The sequence below is a fragment of the Elephantulus edwardii genome, unplaced genomic scaffold, assembly GCF_000299155.1.
Source record: "Elephantulus edwardii isolate Elephantulus edwardi_28Jun2011 unplaced genomic scaffold, EleEdw1.0 scaffold00172, whole genome shotgun sequence".
Taxonomy (NCBI): Eukaryota; Metazoa; Chordata; class Mammalia; order Macroscelidea; family Macroscelididae; genus Elephantulus; species Elephantulus edwardii.
In genome coordinates, this window is record NW_006399922.1 from 1,589,151 (window position 1) to 1,599,042 (window position 9,892).

Sequence of the window (9,892 nt, forward strand, 5' to 3'; positions counted from 1 at the left end):
AACAACAACAACAACATATGAGCAAGAGCCTATGGTGCTCATTCTAGAACACTTAATTGTGCTAATGTAAGCCTAGATGTAAACAAAGAAGTAGTTGTCCACACAGAACAAGGGAACACTGCATGGTTTAAAATCAGGAAAGGTGTGTGTCAGGATCAGATGGTTTTTTCCGATAGATGTGAAATCTTTTTTCTGTCAAATAATTCCGTAAACTGGACTATATGAAGATGAACATGACATCTAGGTTGGAGGAAGAAGACTCATCAACATACTGTATTATGCAGATGACATAACATAATTTTGTTTGCAGAAAATGAAGAAGACTTGAAGCACTTGAACAAGATCAAAGACAACCTCAAGAAAACAAAAATCTTTACCACTGGGACAATAGGTAACATCATGATAGATGGAAAATAGATTGAAATTGTTAACTATTTTGTTTGACCTGGATCCACTCTCAACACCCACAGTAGTAGTAATCAAGAAATTAAAAGGCGCATATGAAGAAATGTTCAAAATCCCTGGCAATAAGCAAGATGCAAATCAAACTACTTCTTATTATGATTTTGGATAAGAGTGTTTGCTGTACTCTGAACTACTAAAAGAGCAGTAAGTCTGTTGTGGAGCAAGGGCATCCAGAGTGCTCCTTAGAGGAAAGGATGGTAAAACTTTGTCTCACATACTTTGAGCGTGTTGTCCTTGGAAAAAGACATCATGCTGAGAAAGGTATAGGTTCAGTGAACAAAGAGGACCCTTAGCCAAGTGGATTCACAGCGACTACAACAGTACTTAAGCATGGAGGAGATTGTGAGAATTGTGCAGAATAGGGCATAGTTTAGAATCTAATCTATTGCTTATAGCATTTCTATGGATTTTTGTCAACTCAATGTCATCTAAAAACAATAACAGTATGTTTAAACAGTCCATTGCATCTTTATGTTGTTTTATCTTAATATTGTTTTGACTTTTTCTGCATTTGGAAATTCTGTAACTAAACAACTTTTCTTCGTTTTTGGTTTTTACTCATCTTTTTTTCTTTTAGGGGAAGAGTGCTTACTGAAAATTTTACTCATTGTTGCTTTTACAATACATGGGAGAGAGAGACAAAAAGAGATTAATGAACCCTAGAAAGTAGAAAATTTAGATTACCTGAAGATAGACCAGCATGTCTTTTGAAAATAAGCATTAGTTCATGGAAAGAGTACAGCACAAATTTGATTTTCAACACAAACATGTCAAAAGACTGCAGATGTCTCTAGTTTTCTTTTTCAATATTTCATGGTTTAAAACCATGTTTGTAAAAGTATGTGAGAGGGTTGTATCATTTCACCACACATATTCAGTCAGCATATTGAACAAATAATCTGGAGGAAGATTCAACAACAGCCTGCATTATGCTGCTTATAGACCTTGCTCACTGAAAGTGGAGAGGGTTTGATGCTTTCATCGAAGATGACCAAAGATTATAGACCTCAATATGGATTACACACTGACTTCATGAAAGCAAAAATCCTCGCAATTGAACCAATAGGAAACATCAAGATATATGAAGAAACTACTGAAGTTGTCAAATATTCCACTACCAATACCCATAGAAGTAGATGTCAAGAAATCAAATGACACTGGCCAAGTCTACTTACTGTCAAGGACCCCTTGAAATGCTAAAGAGGAAGGATACAAGTTTAAAGACTAAGATGCACCTGATCTAAGTCATGATGTTTTCAATTTCTCCACATGCTTGTGGAAGTTTAATGATTAATTAGGAAACCCAAAGAAGAATTTATGTCTTTCTTTGAATTGTGGTGTTTATGAAGAGTATTGAATATATCATTGATTGACAAAAGAACAAATAAATCTTTATTAAAGGCAAGGCAAACAGGATGTTTTTTAGAGCCAAAAGGGACCAGTGCTTGAAGGTGAAATCATACTTGAAAGGGTGGACAGTCAGAGAAGGAGAGGAAGATCCTCAATAAGATGGACTGACACAGTCACTGTAACAATGACCCTAAACACAGTAGGAATTGTCAGGATGGCATGGTATGGGCATAATTCCAATCTGTTGGGCATAATTTCAATCTGTTATGATTTCAACATTGTTATTTGCCATTGAGTTGCTTGCACAATGACCCTATGCACAATAGCTCTGAACCCTTCTCTATGTTGGGCCAATCTCACTGTCTCTAACACGCTACCCCTAATACCACAATCATTGTGTGTCAATCCATCTCATCTGGGGTCTTCCTCTCCTGTTCTGTCCCTTGACCCATCTAAGCATGATATCCTTCTCCAAAAACTGGTCTTTCCTGGCTACATGACCAAAGTATGTGAGACAGCTTCAAAATCCTTTCCTCCAAGGAGCAGCTTGGTTTCACACTCTCCAAGACAGATCTTTCAGCTCTCTTGGCAGTCTGTGGTATGTTCAAAACTCTTCTCTAGCACCACAACTCAAAAGGATCAATTCTGTCAGCCTTAGTCATTGTCCAGGTCTTTGATGCATAGCAAGTAATTGCAAAGACCATGACATGAATCAGGCACACCTTAGTCTCTAGACTGACATCATTAGCTCTTTAGCACTCTAGAAAGGTTCCTGACAGCATATTTCCCTAATACAATTCTTCTCTTAATTTTCTGAATACTGATGCCAAGAGTGTTGACTGTGGAACGCATCAAGCTGAAATTATTAACATTCTCAATCTCTTCTCCATCTATCATGATGCTGCCAATTGGCCCAGTGGTGAAGATTTGTGTTTTCTTGATATTGATCTTCAATCCATATTGCAAACTACAGTCCTTGATCTTCTGCAGCAGATGTTTCAGGACCTCCTCATCTTCAGCAAGTAAGGTTGTGTCATCAGCATAACATACATTGTTGATGAGTCTTCCTACAATTCTGGTGCCACATTGTTCCTCATGAAACTCCAGCCTCTTAAATGATCTGTTCTGCATACAGTTTGAAAAGGTATGAAGATAGTATTCATCCCTGACATACCCCTTTTCTGGTTTTGAGCTATGCATTGTTTCCCTGCTCTGTTGTGATGACTGCCTCCTGGTATAGGTTTCACATGAGCACAATCAGATGTTCTGGGATTCCCATTCTCCTCAAGTTAATCCTCAATTTGTTGTGATCCACACAGTCAAATACCCTTTAATAGTCAATGAAACACAAATAGATAATCTTCTGGTACTCTGCTTTCAGTCAGGATCTATCTGACATTGGTGATAATATCTCCAGTGCCATGACCTCTTCTAAATCCTTTATTTCTGATAGTTCTCTGTCAATGTACTGTTCCAGTCATTTTGGATAATCTTCAGCAGGATTTTGCTTGCATGTGATATTAGTGTCGTTTAATACTTCCCACACTCTGTTGGATCACCTTTTTTTTTTTTTTTTGGTAATGAGAATAAATATGGATCTCTTCCAGTCAGGTGACCAGGTAGCTGTCCTCTAGATTTCTTGACAGACTGGTGAACACATCCAGGGTTGCATATGTTTGTTGAAATATGTCAGTTGGTACACCATCAATTCCTGGGACCTGGTTTCTTGCCATTTCCTTCTGAGCAACTTGAACTTCCTCCTTCATCACCATTGTCACTTGAACATAAGATGTTTCATCAAATTTTTCGGTATTAGTTCATTCTTTTTGGCACAGCCAGAGCCAAATATATGGCATCTAGCAAAACCAACAGATTTTTTTGGCTTTGGATTTAAAAAAGAATACTTCTATATGTAGGTTGATTTCCTGGTGATGTTCTCATATGCATTAGTCTCCAATTTTTGCCTGTCATTTTTGGTTCTCTAACTAAGGAGTCCCTTTACCCGTACTTATGAGGTTGGGCTGGCTTCTCTAAATTATCTTAATATATGGTTCCCTAGAAATATCCTAATTTCACACTCATATTGGAAGGATAATTTTGCTACGAGTCTAATTCTTGGTTGGCAAAGTTTTTCCTTTCAGTATTTTATTTAACCTCATTCCCTTCTTTCCTCTATGTTTTCTCCGAGATATTAGAGGGTTTTCTTTATAGACAATTCTTTGGTGTTTTTTCTGATCTGCTTTCAAGATTCCTTTTCTTATCTTTGCTTTTGGAAAATTTTATTATCTTGGTGATTTTTGTTAGGAACTCTAATCTATTCTGGGCTTGTTGAGTTTAGTAGACTTGTTGTTGTTGTTATGTGCCGTCGAGTCATTTGTGACTCATAGCACAACAGCCCTAACCCCTGCTCTATCCTGCGCCAACCGCACTGCCTCTGACACACCCATCCCTATTACCCCAATCACCGACTCAATCCATCTCATAGAGGGTCTTCCCTTCCTGCGCTGTCCCTCCACCCTCCCAAGCATGATGTCCCTCTCCAAGGACCCGTCCCTCCTGGCAACATGTCCAAAGTATGTCAGACGAAGCCCCAGAATCCTTGCTTCCAAGGAGTAGCTTGGTTTAATCCTCTCCAAGATGAATCTGTTTGTTTTCCTGGCAGTCCATGGTACATTCAGTACTCTTCTCCAGCACCACAGCTCAAAAGCATCAACTCTCCTTCTGTCCTCCCTAGTCATTGTCCAACTCTCTGATGCATAACAAGCGATTGCAAAGATCATGGCCTGTATCAGGCGCACCTTAGTCTCCAGAGAGACACCGTTGCTCCTGAGTACTTTAGAGAGGTCCCTAACAGCAGACTTTCCCATCGCAATAGGCTTTTTGATTTCCTGACTGCTGGTGCCAAGAGTGTTGACTGTGGAGCCGAGCAAACTGAAGCTGTGAACAATCTCACTAAGTGGAGAAAAAGGTGCTAAAGAACCAAATTTTAGTTCTGATACACCCTTAAGTAGGAGGAGGGTAAGAATGATACTTTAAAAACTTTGATTGAAAGGCAGATAGATAAATTCATAGTTATTTCACCTGATTGTCAAGATCATCTCATTTACTTCTTTAGATTTGACCAGGTAAGTCGCAACTATCTTACTAACATAATGAACTCCCGAGTTTTGCTAAACAGGCCTGTCTCCTTTGCATTTTCAACTGACGACTAGGTCTAAGTATTTTCCCCTTAAATCCCACAAGACATTGCTTCACTTGTCAGGAGAGAGATTTCTCCTTTGAGATGATGTTAAAAAAAAATTAATTAAAAAAATAACTGAATCAGGAAAGGCACTGCGTTTAGCCAGTACTGGCCGGCGACAGCACAAGGAGGAGAGGTTTATATAACATTATAACATTTTTAAAAAAAATTATGAGGACAGGTCCGACTGGAAGTACGTTTATGTGGTGATTTTTGAAATGATAATTGGGTCCCAGCTGGATAAATTTGAAGTTTGGTGCCAGAGCAAACCCAGCCAGGAAGCCGAGTCAGTCCATCGACATGGGAGCAGGGCAGGATCTTTCCCCTGGGCAAACAGATAGACCCTATCTATTTGCTGTGTAGTCAAGTTGAAACATGTGAGTGAGAATAAAATCCATCCTTCTGCAGAGAGTGGTAGAAATTTAATCACAACTCTGCACACCAAATTCTGGATGGTCAACAAATAACATGGAATTTTCCTAAACTCACTGATTTTTTTTTCCCTACAGGATTTGTTTACCTTGCATCCTTAATTCATCTTTCCTATTTAGCACCATAATCTAAATTATGGAAGCCCTGAGTGGTGCGAACAACACATTTTTCTACTAACCTAAAGATTAGTTGGTGATTGAGTCCACAGATAGACTTTTGAAAAAACAAAAAAAAAAAACCATAACAAAACAATGCACTGAAAACTCCCTGAGCACAATTCTGCTCTAACAGACATGGGATACCATGAGTTTGATTCAAAAGAAACTGGCATTTTAAATCCAAACTTAAAAGCAAAATAAAAGACTCAGTACTTGATTTTTAAATGCCTCCTTCACATATACTTAGGCAACGGAACTCTGAGTCCTATTTAGAACTTTGGCACAAACATTTGACTATCGTTTATTGTTTATTTCATGTGCTGTCCTTCTTATACAAAGGCTGATATTTAAATCAATCACTATAGAACTTTATTTGCAAATGTACAAACGGAAAGAAATAGGGCATATTATGCTGGCATTTTATCTTATTTTTCACTCCACAAATTATAATAAAGGAATGAGGTGGTTTGGTTCATCACCTTCTCCAAGAATTAGTAAAGACTGACACAAGAAAACACACCACTGTCATTTGTATAAATAAACTCTTCTATTCCACACCAAAACAAGTATGTAGGGGGAAAAAAAAGAATGTGTTAAATATTACAAAGTAGCTTAAATGATGTTGAGGCAAAAAAAAATTGAATGATTATAGGTTTAAGATTTATTAACTGACTAATGAATCATCCAAATGATAAGGGTGATTCAAAGAGCATTTGACTAGACTGCCAAGAGAAGAAACCGGTCTCTCCTAAAGAAAGAGAAACAAGGATGCTCCTTGGAGGCAAGAATAACAAAGCTTCGTCTCACATTCTTAGGGAATGTAACAAGGAAGGGCCAGACCCTGAAGAAACACATCATACTTGGAAAGGCGGAGGGTAACCATAAAGGAACAAGACCCTCGACAAGATGGAATGACACAGTGACTGCAACAATGGGCTCAAGTATCTCAGAGTGGGGAGGATGGAACACTGGATGGGCAGGTTTTAGACTTGTTCCCAGAGCTATGATTCATATCAACTCAAAGGCACATAACCACAAAAATAACATATATAGGTATATAAAGGAGCTATGAAAACATACAACACATTTTAAAGGAAATTCTTGTGACCTTCTGGGTAAAAAATTGCAATGCCAATTGTAATTTCAAGGTATTTTAATCTCTCTGTGAAAGAGAAACAGGCAATCTCTTCCTGTTGATTTACAGCCTCTGAAAACCAACTAACAAGTCAATAATGAGTGGATAATAGTGAGTTGAGTTGAGTTTAGAGGGGCTATGAAGAGATTGCCAGATATGGAGTGGGTAGTGATCTCCAGGAAATCCATACTATTCACCTATTTTATTTCCCTGAGGGTAATTTTTTAAATCTTTTAGACAAGACCCAAAGTTAACATGTAATGCTGTTATCTGAGTCCTAAATCAGTAACAGTGAGTTCAGTAGATTTGCATTCTCCTAGATAGTTCAGTTCCATAATCCTTGGGTGGGCCTATTGGATAGTGTGTCCCAGTGTGACACTGAAAGACTGATGTTAACTCTGCTCCTATTGTCTTAAGCTGGGTTATCTAGAAATGCAAAATCATGCATATGTAACAGAAAGATTCATTTCAAGAAATGACTCACAGCTAGTAGACGCTGGAAAGACCCAGTTTCACTGGTCAGATATTAGCAGAATGGTTTCTTCAGAGGCTAAGGGGTCAAACATTAACAAGTAAGGTTTAAATCCACAGAACTAGAACTAAGCCTGATGAAGGATCCTGACTGGGCAAAATGCTACCTGGCTTTGTTAGAGAGTTTCTGTCTGTCTACCTACCCACCTGTCTACCTACCTGCCTCCCTATCTATCTTTCTAAAATGAAGACCATGCACCTGAGGAGACATCCCCTATGACAGATCAGAGCCTGTAACTTTGCCTCATCAGCATCGTAGAGGTGAAGACTTACAACATTTGGCAAGATTACATTGCTGAGAATCATAGCCAAAACACCTTTCTTGGCCTCATTTCCAAGTTTTGGAACTGAGGCTGAGCCATCAAATTTGGAAACACAAAGGAGGAGGAACAGTTGTAAGAAGAAACTAATGATTGGAAATGTGGAATGTGAGAAGCGTGAGTGAATATAGGAAAACTGGACATCGTTAAGAGAGAAATGTAACACAAAAATATTGACATATTGTTGTTGTTGTCTTTGAGTTAAGCACAACTCATAGTGATCCTATGGACCAAAGGCCTGAATCCTCTCTACAATGATCAACATTTATCAAAAAGTTCATAGAGTTTCCAGAAGCATGTTATTTAGGAAGTGGATGCCACTTCTGCTTCGAAATTGACATATTAGGTATGGCGAAATGAGATGGGATAGCATGGGACATTTTGAATAAGATGATCATATAATCTACTGTGCTGGAGATGAAAAGGTGAGAAAAAATGGGGTCACTTTCAAGGCCATGAGGGCAAGATAATATCCATACACATAAGAAGACCTGTTAATACCACTATCATTCACATTTATGCACCAGAGCAAAAGAGGAGGAAATAGATGATTTCTATCAAATTTTGCAGTCAAACATGCAACCAAGATGCATTAATAATAAAAGGTGACTAAAATGCAAAAGTTGGGAACCAGGAAGAGGGATCAACAGTTGGAAAACATTGTCTTGGTGACAGATATGAGTCTGGTGATAGGATGATAGAATTCTGTACAATCAATTATTTATTCATACCAAATACCTTTTATAAGAAACCTAAATACAGGCTATACACATGTGTTTCATCTGATGGTATGAAGTCCTGACTGATTACGTCTGTGGAAGGAATCATTGGAGAAGTTCAATGTCAGCACTGAAAAGTAGGCCAGATGTGCTACAGACCATCAACTAATCATATGCAAGTTCAATTTAAAGCTAAAAAAGGTCAAATTAAATCTACAAGAATCAAAATTTGACCTTGAGTCTATCCTACCTGAATTTTTTTTTTTCAGGATTGTGAAACTTTTTATTCTGTTTTAGATGGATTTACTGAGTGAGAGCCCACTCTTCTGTCTTTCTTAGTGACCGTCCAATTTTCACATATATATGAGTCAGTAGAAAATATCATGGTTTATGTCAAATGCACCTGAGTCCTCAAAGTGATATCCTTGTTCTTTAACACGTTAGAGAGGTTTCTTTCTTTCGTTTTCTTTTTTTCTTCTCTGTTGTGTACTGTTGAGTCAGATGCAACTAGCACAGGAGATTATTGCCCCTCCTTCTCCAGCGGTGCGCCTGATACTGGCCATAGTCTTTGCAATCACTTGTTATGCATCAGAGAGCTGGACAATGACTAGGGAGGACAGAAGGCGAATTGACGCCTTTGAGCTGTGGTGCTGGGGAAGAGTATTGAATGTACCCTGGACTGCCAAGAAAACAAACCGATTCATCCTAGAGAGGGTTAAACCAGGCTACTCCTTGGAGGCAAAGATTCTGGGGCTTCGTCTGACATACTTTGGATATGTTGCAAGGAGAGACAGGTCCTTGGAGAGGGACATCATGCTGGGTAGAGTAGAGGGACAGCGCAGGAGGGGAAGGCCCTCTATGAGGTGGATTGATTCAGTGACTGGGGTAATCGTGATGGGTGTGTCAGAGGCAATGCGATTGGCACAGGATAGAGCAGGGTTTAGGGCTATGAGTAGCAAACGACTCGACGGCACATAACAACAACAACAATTTCCAGCGGAACATCTGGTGGATTCGAACCACGTGTCTTCAGGATTGCAACTCAGCTTCTTGCCACTAGGCCACCAGAGCTCCCTTTAGAGAAGTTTCTTTTTTCTGCCAGGATCCCAAAGTGGCACATCTCTTCCCCAGATGGAACTTTCAGATCCTCAGAACTCGGGCACTCTGGTTTCCGCGCCCACCCGCTCTTCTGCGGCACCCTCAGCGCTCCCTGCCCGGGACACGACCGCCTGCCTCGCGCCCCGACCGGGGTGAGCGCCCCTTCCGCTCTCCTCCCTCTCGCAGGGGCGCGCAGGGTGCGCGGATCGACCCCTGAGGTGAAGGGAGCCTAGGAAGCCATGGCGGGAGCGCTCCCCGCGGCGGTGCACGCTGAGGCCATGGCTGGCCCGGCGCCCCTCGGTGGGCGCGCCTCTTCCTACCTGAATTATGTACATTCCATTGAAACAGATGAGGGAAAGAACAGATTAGAGGCGATATTATGATTGAGTATTATGGTTAGAACAGGAGACCAGAATTAAGGTTGCATAGAGAAGCATACTTGG